Consider the following 13946-nt stretch of genomic DNA (forward strand, 5'->3'; position numbering starts at 1 on the left):
AATCTTGAATGGAAAAGATAAACAAATGAAGCAATAATTTTTTTTTTTAATTCTTTGGAACACTCCATTCATTTTGGGAGTCCACCAGATTCTAATACCGATAACAGAATCAATCTCAAAAGCGCTCACCCATTGGAACAACTGCCTTCTATCCATCACTAATCTACTCAACAGTTTAAACCTGGTTCTTAATGCCTCCAAGACAGAGCTGCTCCACATATCCTCAAACGAAATCAATATCTCCCCACCATCTCCACACATCTCTCACATTACTTGCAAGCAGGTTAGAGACCTTGGGGTAATACTAGACAATCGTCTAAACCTTAAGAAAATGGTCAACACAACCTCCAAAGACTGTTTCTTCAGATTACAGATTCTAAAACGACTTAAACCACTCTTATTCTTCCACGACTTCAGGACAATCCTCCAAGCGCTACTGTTCACCAAAATAGACTACTGCAGTGCCCTTTTCCTAGGCCTTCCCAAATCCACTACCAAACCACTGCAGATGTTACAAAATGCGGCTGCGAGATTGCTGACCAGTACCAGCCGCAGCGAACACATCTCTCCCATTCTCAGGAACCTACACTGGTTACCCCGTTAATTTCAGAATTCTATACAAATCAATCACCGTAATTCATAAAACTATCCATCATCATCTTCAACTCGACCTAGAAATCCCATTCAAACTTCACTCCTCTAACAGACCAACTAGAGATATTCTCAAAGGCACCCTGAAATTTCCCCCTACTAAAGCTTCACGCCTCTCGATGACCAAAGACAGAGCTTTTTCGATAGCTGGCCCATCTATCTGGAATAGCATCCCTTCAAGTCTCAGAGTGGAACCTTGCCTGTTAACTTTTAGAAAAAGACTTAAAACCTGGCTCTTTCACCAAGCCTTCGCCGACCCACCAGACAATCACTAGTTGTCCTTCACGCTTACACGTTATGGTGATTATACTCACGAATTGACTCTGACTCTCCCAGGTTAAAGCACCATTAAGCTTTAACCCGTACGCCCTATGGCATCACTTCATATTTATTTCCTGCCTTATCTTCTTTCCAGCTTGTTGCAAGCTTCCAAGTTCTCTTCCCTGTTGATTGTAATTTTGACTCATTCCTACCTACTGTTTATCTTTCGTTTACCTGAATAGTTACCCCAGTTTTTATTCTTGTTAATTGTAAACCGATCCGATATGGTTATTTACTATGAAGGTCGGTATATAAAACTGTTAAATAAATAATAAATAAATGAAATAGTCTGGGTTCTCTGCATTATTTCAAATGAATGCATATCCCTGGTTGCTAAACCTGTACTCCTCAAGCTTTCTCAAATCACTTCTTATTCTTTCTACTTCTCTGTCTTTCCTTCTAGCAATTCTGCAATACCTCTAACAAAGATATTGAACAGAACCAGCTCTCTGCCTGATCCTTGAGGCTCTCCTTTTATCAATCATCTCTACAGAGTAGATTCCATTTACCACTACTCACTGTTGTCTATCAGTCAATCAATTTGTAATCTTTTCCACCACCTTGGGACCTACTGCTAAGCTTTATATTTTGTTCATGAGCCTCCTATCAAATGTTTGCTGAAATTCAGATAAATTTACAGTATAACCTATTCATTGTTTTCTGAAAATGAAAATTAATGGCTAGAAAACCACCAATACCCCTGTAGGAATAACAATGCATTTTACTTCATTAAAGCTACAAAACTAAACATCTTTTTCCATAGCATTCCCTGAAACAGCTCTGATATTTACTTTGAAATGTTTCCATTGGTAATCATAAATATTTAGTAGCAACAGCTTACAACTGATCATTATGTACTGAGACGTCCCTGATGAGTTTATATGTACAAACACTCAGGTTTATTGCGCAGAGTGCACATCTTATGTCAGAAATGGGACTCCACTGAAACAACAAAGTGCAGGACGAGACTGTTGGTTGCAGCAATGCGCCGCGAGCCGGGGAAGCAAGGATTCAAGTTATGCTGCAGCAAACTGTGATTTTGGGCAGGTCACTCTTCAGTATTGTCTGATGTACAAGCTTAGGGACATATTTACTAAGCTTTATTTCCCATACATACAAAAGGGGAGAAAAATGTAGTAAATAGTCCCCTTAGATTATGAGCACCTTAGGGATAGGGAGATACCTACAGTACCTGAATATAATCCACTTTGAAGTATTATAAAAAGTGGAATCTAAATAATTATTCTTATTATTAACACAAAAGTATAATTTGAAAAAATGTGATTTGTTTATTTAAAAATGTATAGACTGCTGGATCATCAATTCTCAGCAATTTATAGAAAAAAAAATCCATAATCAGAGTTACAATCAAACAGCATAGCAATATAAAACTTTATGTAAAAGACAATACCAGAAAAATAACTATTTAAGGTAAGCTTGGTGCTTTAAAAAAAAAGTACAAAAAAAAAAAAGATACTGTAAATGAATAGTGGCCATTGTATAACACTGGCTTTCCTTCATACGCTGCAAGGATCCACTTGCCACTAGTGCTTCTGTCCCATTTGACACTTATAAGAAAACCACTGTGTGGCTAAACACTATAGGTCAAGAAAACATGATGACAATGATTCCAGTTATTGTGAAAGATGGCTATTTCTGCTGGAAATATTCATCTTAGGCTGGTTACAGAACAGCGATGGAATAAATGCCAGTCCCCCATAGGGATGTGCAGCAGGGACGGATTTGTCCCATTCTGGATTCGGATTCGTAGGGGCCCAAATCCGTTGCATCCATTCTCAGGGGCCCCCGATCCGTTCATATGTCAAAAATACATTTGTTCCCCCCAAAAAACCCCATCCCAATCCTTTAAAGTTATTTATCTACAACCCCCCGCCCTCCTGACCCCCCCCCCCTCCCCAAGACTTGCCAAAAGTACCTGGTGGTCCAGCAGGGTTCCTGGAGCAATCTCTCCTGCCCTCGGGCTGTCGGCTGCCAGTATTCAAAATGGCGCCGATAGCCCCTGTGACATAGTAAGGACAAAGACTATCGGCACCATTTTGAATACTAGCAGCTGATGACTGGGGGCTCCTGAGTCCCACACAAGACTTGCCAAAAGTCCTTGGTGGTCCAGCGGGGGTCCTTGAGTGATCTCCTGCACGCGGGTCGTCGGCTGCCAGTATTCAAAATGGCGCCGATAGCCTTTGCCCTTAATTTGTCACAGGGGCTATCGGCGCCATTTTGAATACCTGCAGCCGACAGCCCGAGTGCAGGAGAGATTGCTCCAGGAACCCCGCTGGACCACCAGGTACTTTTGGCAAGACTTGGGGGGGGGGTCAGGAGGGTGTGGGGGGGCTACTCATTGGTGATCGTTGTATTCGTGGGGGTTCACCATACGTTTCGAAACCCCCACGAATACAACAAATATGGCATATACGTTGTGGATTCATAATACATCGAAAACAAATGCACATCCCTAGTCCCCCAGTCCCCACCCCATTATGTAAATGGGGAACTTGCTAGCATCCCGAATTATACAAGTGTAGGCACAAACTGGAGGTTCCCAAGAGAAAACAAGTCTAAAATTATTGTTAGACCCAGGCATCCATTCATCTCACTGTTTAATGATTCAAACCTTCTTTGTTCTTAAGCAGTCCTTTGTGCTTTTATTCGAATTCCTGAAGGGAGGGATCCCCGTAGCAGGACTTTATGAGCACCAGTCAGGCAGGAAGGACAGTCAAAACTTCCCCCTGGATGGGAAGCTTAACCTTTTAAAAAATACTAAAGATAATACCGGGGCTCTCCTTATAGCAGGTCACAGCCACCCCAACCTCTCTGAGGATAAAGAGGGCACGTCTTCCCTAACCTGCAGAGCAACAGACCCTGGGCTCCCCAAACCCTGAACCTGGGCGATATACAGACTCCAGTAAGGCCCCTACTGTTTAAAAGGTTAAAGTCCAAAAAATGCACAGAGAGAATCTCCCACCAGACAGGGTCTAAGATGCTTGACTATGTATAATAATTAGTTCCCTGATTTTGCCAACTTAAAAAGCCTGAGTAAAAGGACAATGTATTTTATTATGTTTCTTATGCTTAAAACACATGTTCTAAACAAATTACAGTAAAACAATTAGGGATATGTATTCATTTGAAATGAATGGGTAAAATGTAATGAATGAGACCTTTTTTTTTTTCATTTGTGGACCCTGAAATGAATGTAGGGTGCCATGAGTTTTAACAAAAATTTTTGTCTCATTTGTTTATGTTTCTCATTCAAGTATATGTATATGGCCCATTCAAAATTGCTGTACTGACAAAGCTGCAGGCACTAACTGGTAACTATAGCAACCAACCATTGGCTGTGTGAGATAGCAGTCAGGCCAGTGCTGAGATGGGAGATCTAGGAAAACAGATAGGATGGAGGATCAATCAAAGTGAAACCTTTTTTTTAACTAGCCTATAGCTGCAATCTGGACCAAGTGATGCTGATATCCTCCCACTGAAAGGTATGAACATGTGCAAAGAAATTCCATTTGTTCTGTTTGATTTAGCAGAGCAAGTCTGAGCATTCAAAATCTCTTTTAGAGTGACAGAATAGTTAGGCAATAGGCTTTTTCCTCATGTTCATTGCTGTAGTCACAGTAATCTCACTCACTGTTATACAGAGAGGCACTGCTTTCTGACTGTTCAATGCGGCAGCGTTGGACTTGAGATTATAGCAGTGTCAGAGAAGTATGACTTTTTTGTGTCTGTTTGTCTGTCTAATACAGCACAGTGCAGTGCACTCAGATCTGCAGACAGATTTAAGCAAAGAAAAGCACAGCCTTCCCAGCTTTCTTGGCTCTCTTTTTAACTGTTTTATTTGTATGTGTATGTGTACCCTGCTGGCCCCCTCTTGCATACACACAAAATATTGTGTATTTCTGTGTGTGTTTGCATCTATTGTAATCCACTTCGGGTTTAATTCATTTAAGGAAGGTGGTACAGAAATGTAGCATAACATCCATTGACATTGTTAGTGTAGCCAAAGAATGCATAGACATTCAGAAAAAAGGCTGAAAAGCAATCTGAGTTTTAAAGGCTTTTTTTTTTGGCTAACCATTCATTTTGGTTTCAAGGCAAAGCTGTGACCTCCGTGACAGTATCAGACTTTGTGGTACATTATTGTGGTGCCTGAACTACAGGCTAGGTGCACAAGAGGGAATGCCCAGATTTTGATGCTTTTCTGAGTCAGAGCAGCTACATTCTTCCTCGCGTCTCCTCTTTGCATGTTCCCTTCTGCCTTCATTCATATCATCTCACGCTACACTTTGAAGATCCTTGCTGACACAGAAGACAGATGGTTATAAACATACAGTCATGTTAGTTTTCTGCTCTCCTGGAAATATATGCATGCATTTGACCTCCTTACCATTTATTCCCTCTGTTTGGAAGTCAGCAGGAAAAAAGAGAAAAACACAAGTGGGCTTGCTCATGCTATTTTAGATTATGCATTTTAGAAGCCATTTGCATGCTTAAAACTTGTGTTCATGGAAATAAATGGCTTGTTATAAAATTGTGTGGTAGTGGTATGCATACAATTTTGTAAATAAACACATTTTATACATACTTTAACGTGTACAAGTAAAATAAACATTCCAGAGGATGGAGTTGGGGCAGAGTTTTGATTTACACACATAGGGGTAGATTTTAAAAGGTGCGCACGGGAGTAGATTTGTTCACGCAACCCGGCGCGAACAAATCTACTCCCAATTTTATAACATGGGTACGCTGCTGCACGCATGTTATAAAATACAGGGTTGGCACATGCAAGGCTGCGCAAAATCAGCAGCCTGCGCATGCTGAGCGGCACAGCCATCCTCCGTTCCCTCCGGACCCCCCCACCTTCCCCTCCCCCAGCCCTAATTTCCCCCCACTTTATTTTACAAGTCACACCTGCCCGAGGCAGGTGTAACTTGCGTGCACCGGCCGGCTGCCGGCGCGCCATGTTCCGGTCTGGGGGGTGGTCCAGAGGCCATGGCCACACTCCCGGAATACCTCTGGGCCAAAATCACGCCCATGGCCCCGCCCCCAGAATGCCCCCGATGACGCGCCAACCGCGACACGCCCCCCAACATGCTGCCCCAGGAAAGGGACTTATGTGCGTCCCGGGGCGTGCGCAGGGGATGGAAGAGGCAACTTTTCGGGGGTTACTCGCGTATCTTACACGCATAACCCTTTGAAAATCTGCCCCATACTCTTGATTTTAAAACCTTTGCATGTAAATAAGCCTGCACATGTTATGACCTGCAAAGTTCAACATACCCTTGTTCAGGATAGTTTGTATGCATTTTTAAGGATAATTTTCAAAGCAAGCTTAAGTAATTAAGTTGGAATTAAAAGTCGCCATAATTTATGCATTTTGGCAACACAGCAGCAGAGTCCCTAGTCACCTGCTATTCTGTGGCCATGGTTAAAGCTGCAAAATTCAGCCCTTGTTTTGGATTTGGCTGAGCCTGGCCAAATTGTCATAGGAGACCAGGGACCTCTTGAAAACAGTGCAATGATGGCAGTGGGATGGTGCGCCGCCCACCGGCTCCAGAAGAGAAACATTGAGAGAGGCACAACTTTTCCTTCTGCACACCCCCCCCCCCCCCACTGATTATGTTAAATAGGAAGAGGAGATGGCAGCTTTGTTGCATTTCTGCCATCTCCTTCTTCTCCTCCCCTGCCGGGCCTGAGTGTCAAGCTTTGAATCATGTGGCTCAAAGTGTAATCCTTTGAGCCACCCAGCAGGGGTGGAAAAGGAGGTGTCAAAGGCGCTGCAAAGTTGCCCTGTTCTCCTCCTGTTTACCTTTCTCAGTGGGTGAGTGAGGGGATCCAGGGGGCATAGAGGAAGGGACTCAACAACATGGTGGGGTGGGGAAAGGGAAGGGAGTGAAACTACCGGGGATTGGGAAGAGGGGAGAAAAGAATGAATTGGAGTCAGGGGCAGGGAAGGGAGGGAGTGAACTGAGGATTGCAGGGGAAGGTAGACAATGACAGCATGAGCTGAAAAAGGGGGAAGGGAGGGAGGGAGGAATGGAGTGAACTGGGGCTCAGGGTAGGAAAGAGAGAGAGTGAACTGAGGATTTCAGGGGAAGGGGGCAGAGGGAATTTAGGATGGGGAAAGGAAGGGATGGAGAATAAGATGGAGGAAGGAAGAGACACAAAATTAATGAGATGGGCAGGGAAGGGAAAGACAGAGTGACAGGAGATTGGAAAAGGGAGGAGAGAACTGGGGATTGCAGGAGGAGGAAGAGAGGGAAAGAGTGAACTGAAGATTGGGAAAGGAAGGGAAGAATGGAATGAACTAGGGCTTGGGAAGAGAAGGGAGAGACAGAGTGAACTGGGGATTACAGGGGGACAGTGAGTGACACAGAGTGAACTGAGGATGGGGAAGGGGGATGCCAACCAATTGGGGGAAGGGAGGGTCAAACTGAATTGGGAATAGGGGCAAGGGAGGGCGTGAACTTGGGATTGAGAAGGGAAGGAGGATGACATGAACTGGGGTAGGGAAGAGAGGGTAGCATAATTTCCAAGAACTTAATTTTCAAGAACAAACAGAAAAAAAAAAATCAGGAAAGAAGAGGAAATAAGATCTTGATGATGCCTCTTTTATACTAGTGGAAATCATTTTGAAATCTGAGATGTTTTAAGAAAATAAGATTGAGAATGAGAGGTTAAATCAACAGCCCATGCTGCATTGACTGCCTGTTTAGGATGCAGGCACTGTAAGGCTTCGGGAACCATCTTCTGCCTTTTGGGTTGCTTTTTATTGATTTGTTTGTTTTTTCCAATTTTGTTAACATACAATAGTGCATGCACTTGTTAAGAATGAAAATGTGTGGCATTCATTTATTAAGATTTCTTGCATTTATCAATTCTCTCACCCTGACTTCTCAGAGCAATGTGTAATTTATAAAACAAATTAAAAACAAATATTCTCTCTCTCACTCTCTATTTATATATACACACACACAAACACAATAAAAAGCCAAAAACCAAAATGTACATTTAAACATAAAACTAGATGAATATAAAATCAAATAAATTTAAATAAAAGCCTATGTAAACAACCAGGCCTTACTTATCTTTAATGTATTTATTGAACTCTCACAATTTCATAATAGATTAAGCTATGATATTAAGTAGTGATAATTCAGCTCTGTTGCTCCATGAATATTCATATGTTCAGAAAAACCATGATGTCTTCAGCATGCAATAATCTGTTCCTTTCTTGAAAGCGATTGTGAAAAATAGACCGTACATGTTTAGGAGCCAATTTTCAAAACTGAGTGGGCAGGTGCAAAGTCCTTGAGCACTCTTTCCCAAGATTTTACGCCACTTCTCACAGGGAAAGCGTGCATATTGCACAAAGAAAAGGTACCGGCAGAGATTTACTCCTGCTTTTTATGTGGGTGCTTTTCCCAGCAAAATCAACATTCATAGTTGTGAAAATGCAAAGCTACGAGTGTGGTTATCTGCCTCTCCCTCCTCACCCCCCTTCCCCCAGGGCATGCCCTCACCAGAATGCAAGCAGCCAGTGACGGGGGGTAAATTATCTCTGAAATATCCTCCCCCTCGAGCAGGGACGCTGCTTTTCGCTTCATGATCTGCCTTTCTTTCATGGATGTCCACTGTCCTCTGCTCGTTTCCTACATGTGTCACGCGAGCGGGGAAGAGGGATGACAGAAATGGGCACACATTTCGGAAAGGGACAATGGTTGCAGGAGGCAATCGGAGAGTAGACCACAGCTTTGAGAGCAGCAGCACCTCTCCAAGATTTATTTTTTACCTGGGAATGTCAACTGTTATTTCCAATAGCCATGTGCACAGAATTTAGCTTTATTAAATGTCAATATTTCCAGACTTTCAGATTCAGTATAAATGTAATGGGCTACAAAACTCTAAATTATTACACTTAAGTATCATTATTGCTATTAAATGTACTTTTTTTTTTGAATAATGAATTATCAGTACCTCTACCAACAGAGGTGAAGTCTTTACCATTCAAATTCGTTATCTATTGTTCGTTATTTTTTGGCGTGATTTGTTTTTTAGGGTGCTCCAGCTCAGTCCTGTGAGCTCGTCAATCATACATGCAGCCCCAGTCTTCTCTTCTACCTTGATGAACCCCACTAATTAGAAACATGGAACACAGAACATCCAACAGCTGAACCAATTGATGTGGTTGATGGGGATCCAACTGTGGAGGTGAGGTGCATCATACAAGAACAAACAAAGGAATGTGAATATTAGAGAAGGGTATTTAAAAAAAAAACCAAAAAAGTCTCTCAGATCTGGGGGAAGTCATCACAAATATGAATCGCATATCTCAGATCTCAGCAAAAATGAAATAGATGTGTATTTCTTACAGATTTCTGCATTGCAAAATTCAATTTTAATCTCATAATCCTCTTGAATATTTATAGTGAAGAAGATACAGAAATTCAGGATGTGCTATTCAGTGACATGAAGGTTGACACTGCCTCTAAGCCGTAGACCTAAAACTCTGAAATGCGTTACTTTAATATTAATAGTTATCCCCTTAAGTGAGCTGCTGCACAATAAGCTGAGATATTTCTCATTATATTCTCTAATGGGGAGGAATGGTTCTACCTTCATTAATAACTCTAGTCACATGATCCCACAGCAATTTCCTGTAACCAAGCTATAAAATATTATGAGAGGTTCAATCCATTCAATATGCATTATTCTTGCAGCTAAAAAAGTACAGTGGGAATTCAACGAGCAGCCTGAGCTGCATGCAGGAGAACCTACGTGCTGGTGCGTACAGTGCAAGCAGATACTTTATTTTTTACTGAAGCTAGCCATAGGTAGTGGCTATTCATCTTGTACCCCGTACACCTCTCTCCAGCACTGCAGATTCATCAAAGAGATGAGATTCATACAGCAACTTTCAGGGGAGAAAAAAACATACGCTGTCCATGGAATTCAGATCTAGGAAGACTAAGTTTAAACATTTGCTAATTCTATGTCTTGCTTCAGACCAAAAGTTAAAAAGGATATAAGAAAACAAACCCAGCTTTATTAATGAAGTTTATCCAGGAAGAGTGTGGTAAGCTGTGTGAATGCCTGGGATCTTGCTGCGGTACTACTGATGTGCTTTACATTTCAGAAGTAGGAATTATTAGGTGGTGCTGAAAAATGACAGGGATCATTTCCTGTTTTCTTCAAGGCCTGGCAGGCCTTACTTTTGGCTGAAAGGCAAATCTGACAGGTGCCCGTTGAGGGATGCTGGGTAGCTCTTGTTTCCTCAGCCGCAGAGTAAGCGAGTCAGGATGAAACAGAGTCAGGGCAGAGCCGCACAGCACGCTGGCATGTTCAGCAGCGTGACCCTAACGTTCAAAAAGCTGAAAGACATTGCGAGGGCCGCCATATCCAACAAGTCATTCCTACACCTGCAAACAGTGCTCGGCATGAAACAATGAATGAATAACTGTAAAAATAATAATAATAATAAACAACACCAGTTCCATTGACTAGTTTTCGTTTCCTTTTTAGCTTTCACTTTTCATTCTCTGAATGAAAGCGGCCTCGGAGGGAACGGGGAAAGCCATCGAGGCTCCCCTAGGGCTCGGCGCGTGCAAGGTGCACCCCCTTGAGCGCGCCGTCCCCGGATTTTATGACATGCGTGGCTGCGCGCGCATGTCATAAAATCGGGCGTAGATTTGTGCGCGCCGGGTTGCGCGCACAAATCTTCGCTGGCGGCATAAGTTTTAAAATCTGGCCCTAATTGTACAATAGATGGGAAAGCAATTTTACCTATTTTACATAAACATAGAAACATAGAAATGACAGCAGAAGAAGACCAAACGGCCCATCCAGGCTGCCCAGCAAGCTTCACACATTTTTTCTCTCATACTTATCTGTTTCTCTTAGCTCTTGGTTCTATTTCCCTTCCACCCCCACCTTTAATGTAGAGAGCAGTGATGGAGCTGCATCCAAGTGAAATATCTAGCTTGATTAGTTAGGGGTAGTAGGGGTAGTAACCGCGCAATAAGCAAGCTACACCCATGCTTATTTGTTTTACTCAGACTATTTTATACAGCCCTTATTGGTTGTTTTTCTTCTCCCCTGCCGTTGAAGCAGGGAGCTATGCTGGATATGCTTGAAGTATCAGTTTATTCTTCTCCCATGCTGTTGAAGCAGAGAGCCATGCTGGATATGCATCGAAAGTGAAGTATCAGGCACATTTGGTTTGGGGTAGTAACCGCCGTAACAAGCCAGCTACTCCCCGCTTTGTGAGTGTGAACCCTTTTTTCTCCCTGCCGTTGAAGCAGAGAGCTCTGCTGGATGTGTGTAGTATCAGTTTTTTCTTCTCCCCTGCCGTTGAAGCAGAGAACTATGCTGTATATGCATAGAAATTGAAGTAACAGGCTTATTTGGTTTGGGGTAGTAACCGCCGTAACAAGCCAGCTACTCCCCCCTTTGTGAGTGCAGATCCTTTATTCCACATTTCCTCTTGCTGTTGAAGCTAGAACGATGTTGGAGTCACAGTAAGCATGTGTACGTTTATTGAATAAGGGTATTGTCTCCAGGCAGTAGCCATCATTCTGGCGAGTCACCCACTCTTCATTGGCGGTCTCTTGACTTTATGGATCCACAGTGTTTATCCCACGCACCTTTGAAGTCCTTCACAGTTCTGGTCTTCACCACATCCTCCGGAAGGGCATTCCAGGCATCCACCACCCTCTCCGTGAAGAAATACTTCCTAACATTGGTTCTGAATCTTCCTCCCTGGAGCTTCAAATCGTGACCCCTGGTTCTGCTGATTTTTTTCCTGCGGAAAAGGTTTGTCGTTGTCTTTGGATCATTAAAACCTTTCAAGTATCTGAAAGTCTGTATCATATCGCCTCTGCTCCTCCTTTCCTCCAGGGTGTACATATTTAGATTCTTCAATCTCTCCTCGTACGTCATCCGATGATGAAGTCCTCCACCTTCCTGGTCGCCCTTCTCTGTACCGCTTCCATCTTGTCTTTGTCTTTTTGTAGATACGGTCTCCAGAACTGAACACAGTACTCCAGGTGAGGCCTCACCAAGGACCTGTACAAGGGAATAATCACTTCCCTTTTCTTACTCGATATTCCTCTCTCTATGCAGCCCAGCATTCTTCTGGCTTTTGCTATAGCCTTGTCGCATTGTTTTGCAGACTTCATATCATTAGACACTATCATCCCAAGGTCCCTCTCCTGCTCCGTGCACATCAGCCTTTCCCCCCCCCCATCGAATACAGTTCATTCGGGTTTCCACTCCCCATATGCATGACTTTGCACTTCTTGGCATTGAATCTCAGCTGCCATATCTTCGACCACTCTTCCAGTTTCCTTAGATCCCGTCTCATTCTCTCCACTCCTTCCAGCGTGTCCACTCTGTTGCAGATCTTAGTGTCATCCACGAAAAGACAAACCTTGCCTTCTATCCCGTCCGCAATGTCGCTCACTAAGATATTGAACAGGACCGGTCCCAACACCGATCCTTGCGGTACACCACTTAAAACCGCTCTCTCTTCAGAGAAGGTTCCATTTTCCATCACACATTGTCTTCTGTCCGTCAACCAATTTGCAATCCAGGTCACCACCTCGGCACTCACTCCCAAGCTTCTCGTTTTATTCACCAGTCTCCTGTGCGGAACCGTGTCAAAAGCTTTGCTGAAATCCAAGTATATGATATTGAGCGCTCTTCCTCGATCCAATTCCTTGGTTACCCAGTCAAAAAAGTCAATCAGATTTGTCTGACAGGATCTTCCCCTGGTGAATCCATGTTGCCTCTGGTCCATCAATTCTCTGGACTGTAGATAGTTCACTATTCTCTCTTTCAGCAGTGATTCCATTACTTTTCCCACCACCGAAGTGAGGCTGAGCGGTCTGTAGTTGCCAGCCTCCTCCGTGTTCCCACTCTTGTGAAGCGGGACCACCACCGCTCTTCTCCAATCACTCGGCACCATTCCCGTTTCTAGGGATCTATTGAACAGGTCACACAGCGGAGCTGCCAGAACATCTCTGAGCTCCCTCAATATCCTTGGATGAATCCCATCAGGCCCCATGGCTTTGTCCACTTTCAGGTTCTTTAGCTCTTCCCACACATTTTCTACTGTAAAAGGATTTTCATCTATTCCACTTCCCACCAGTTTTTGTTGTGTAGAGATGGTCCTTCTCCAGGGTCTTCTTTAGTGAACACAGAGCTGAAGTATTCGTTTAATATTTCTGCCATTTCTTCGTCTCCCTCCACACATTGATCATTACCACCTTTCAATTTCACTATACCACTTTGGATCTTTCTCTTTTCGCTGATGTATCTGAAAAATGTTTGTCACCATTTTTATCTCCTTGGCAATCCTCTCTTCCGCTTGACTTTTTGCCAACTTGATTAATTTCTTTGTCTCCCTCAGTTGATACAAATATTCTTCTTTGTGTTCCTCCCTTTGGGATCTTTTATATGTCTTGAATGCTGTTCTTTTAGCTTTAATTTTGTCAGCCACCTCCTTTGAGAACCAGATAGGTTTCAATTTTCTTTTGCTTTTCTTTACATTTCTAACGTATAGAGCAGTTGCCTTGGTGATTGCTCCTTTTAGATTGGTCCACTGTGATCCACATCTCTCTCGTTCCCATCCTTTTAGTTCTTCCTCCAGGTACTTCCCCATTTCCTCAAGTCTGTGTTTTTGAACTGTAAAACTCGGGTCTTTGTGGTTCTTTTCCCTATTTTTAGTGATATTAAACCATACCGTTTGATGATCACTGCTGCTGAGGTGGGCACCCACCTGGACATCTGAGACATTATCTGCATTAGTGAGTACTAAGTCGAGTATAGCTCCTTCTCTGGTGGGTTCCAACACCATTTGTTTGAACAAAGATACTTGCATGGCATCCACCTATCGCTCTGCTGTTTTAGTTTCTGCAGATGGGATTTTCCAGTCTCCATCTGGCATATTAAAG

This window comes from Rhinatrema bivittatum, chromosome 10 (genome assembly GCF_901001135.1).
Source record: "Rhinatrema bivittatum chromosome 10, aRhiBiv1.1, whole genome shotgun sequence".
NCBI lineage: Eukaryota > Metazoa > Chordata > Amphibia > Gymnophiona > Rhinatrematidae > Rhinatrema > Rhinatrema bivittatum.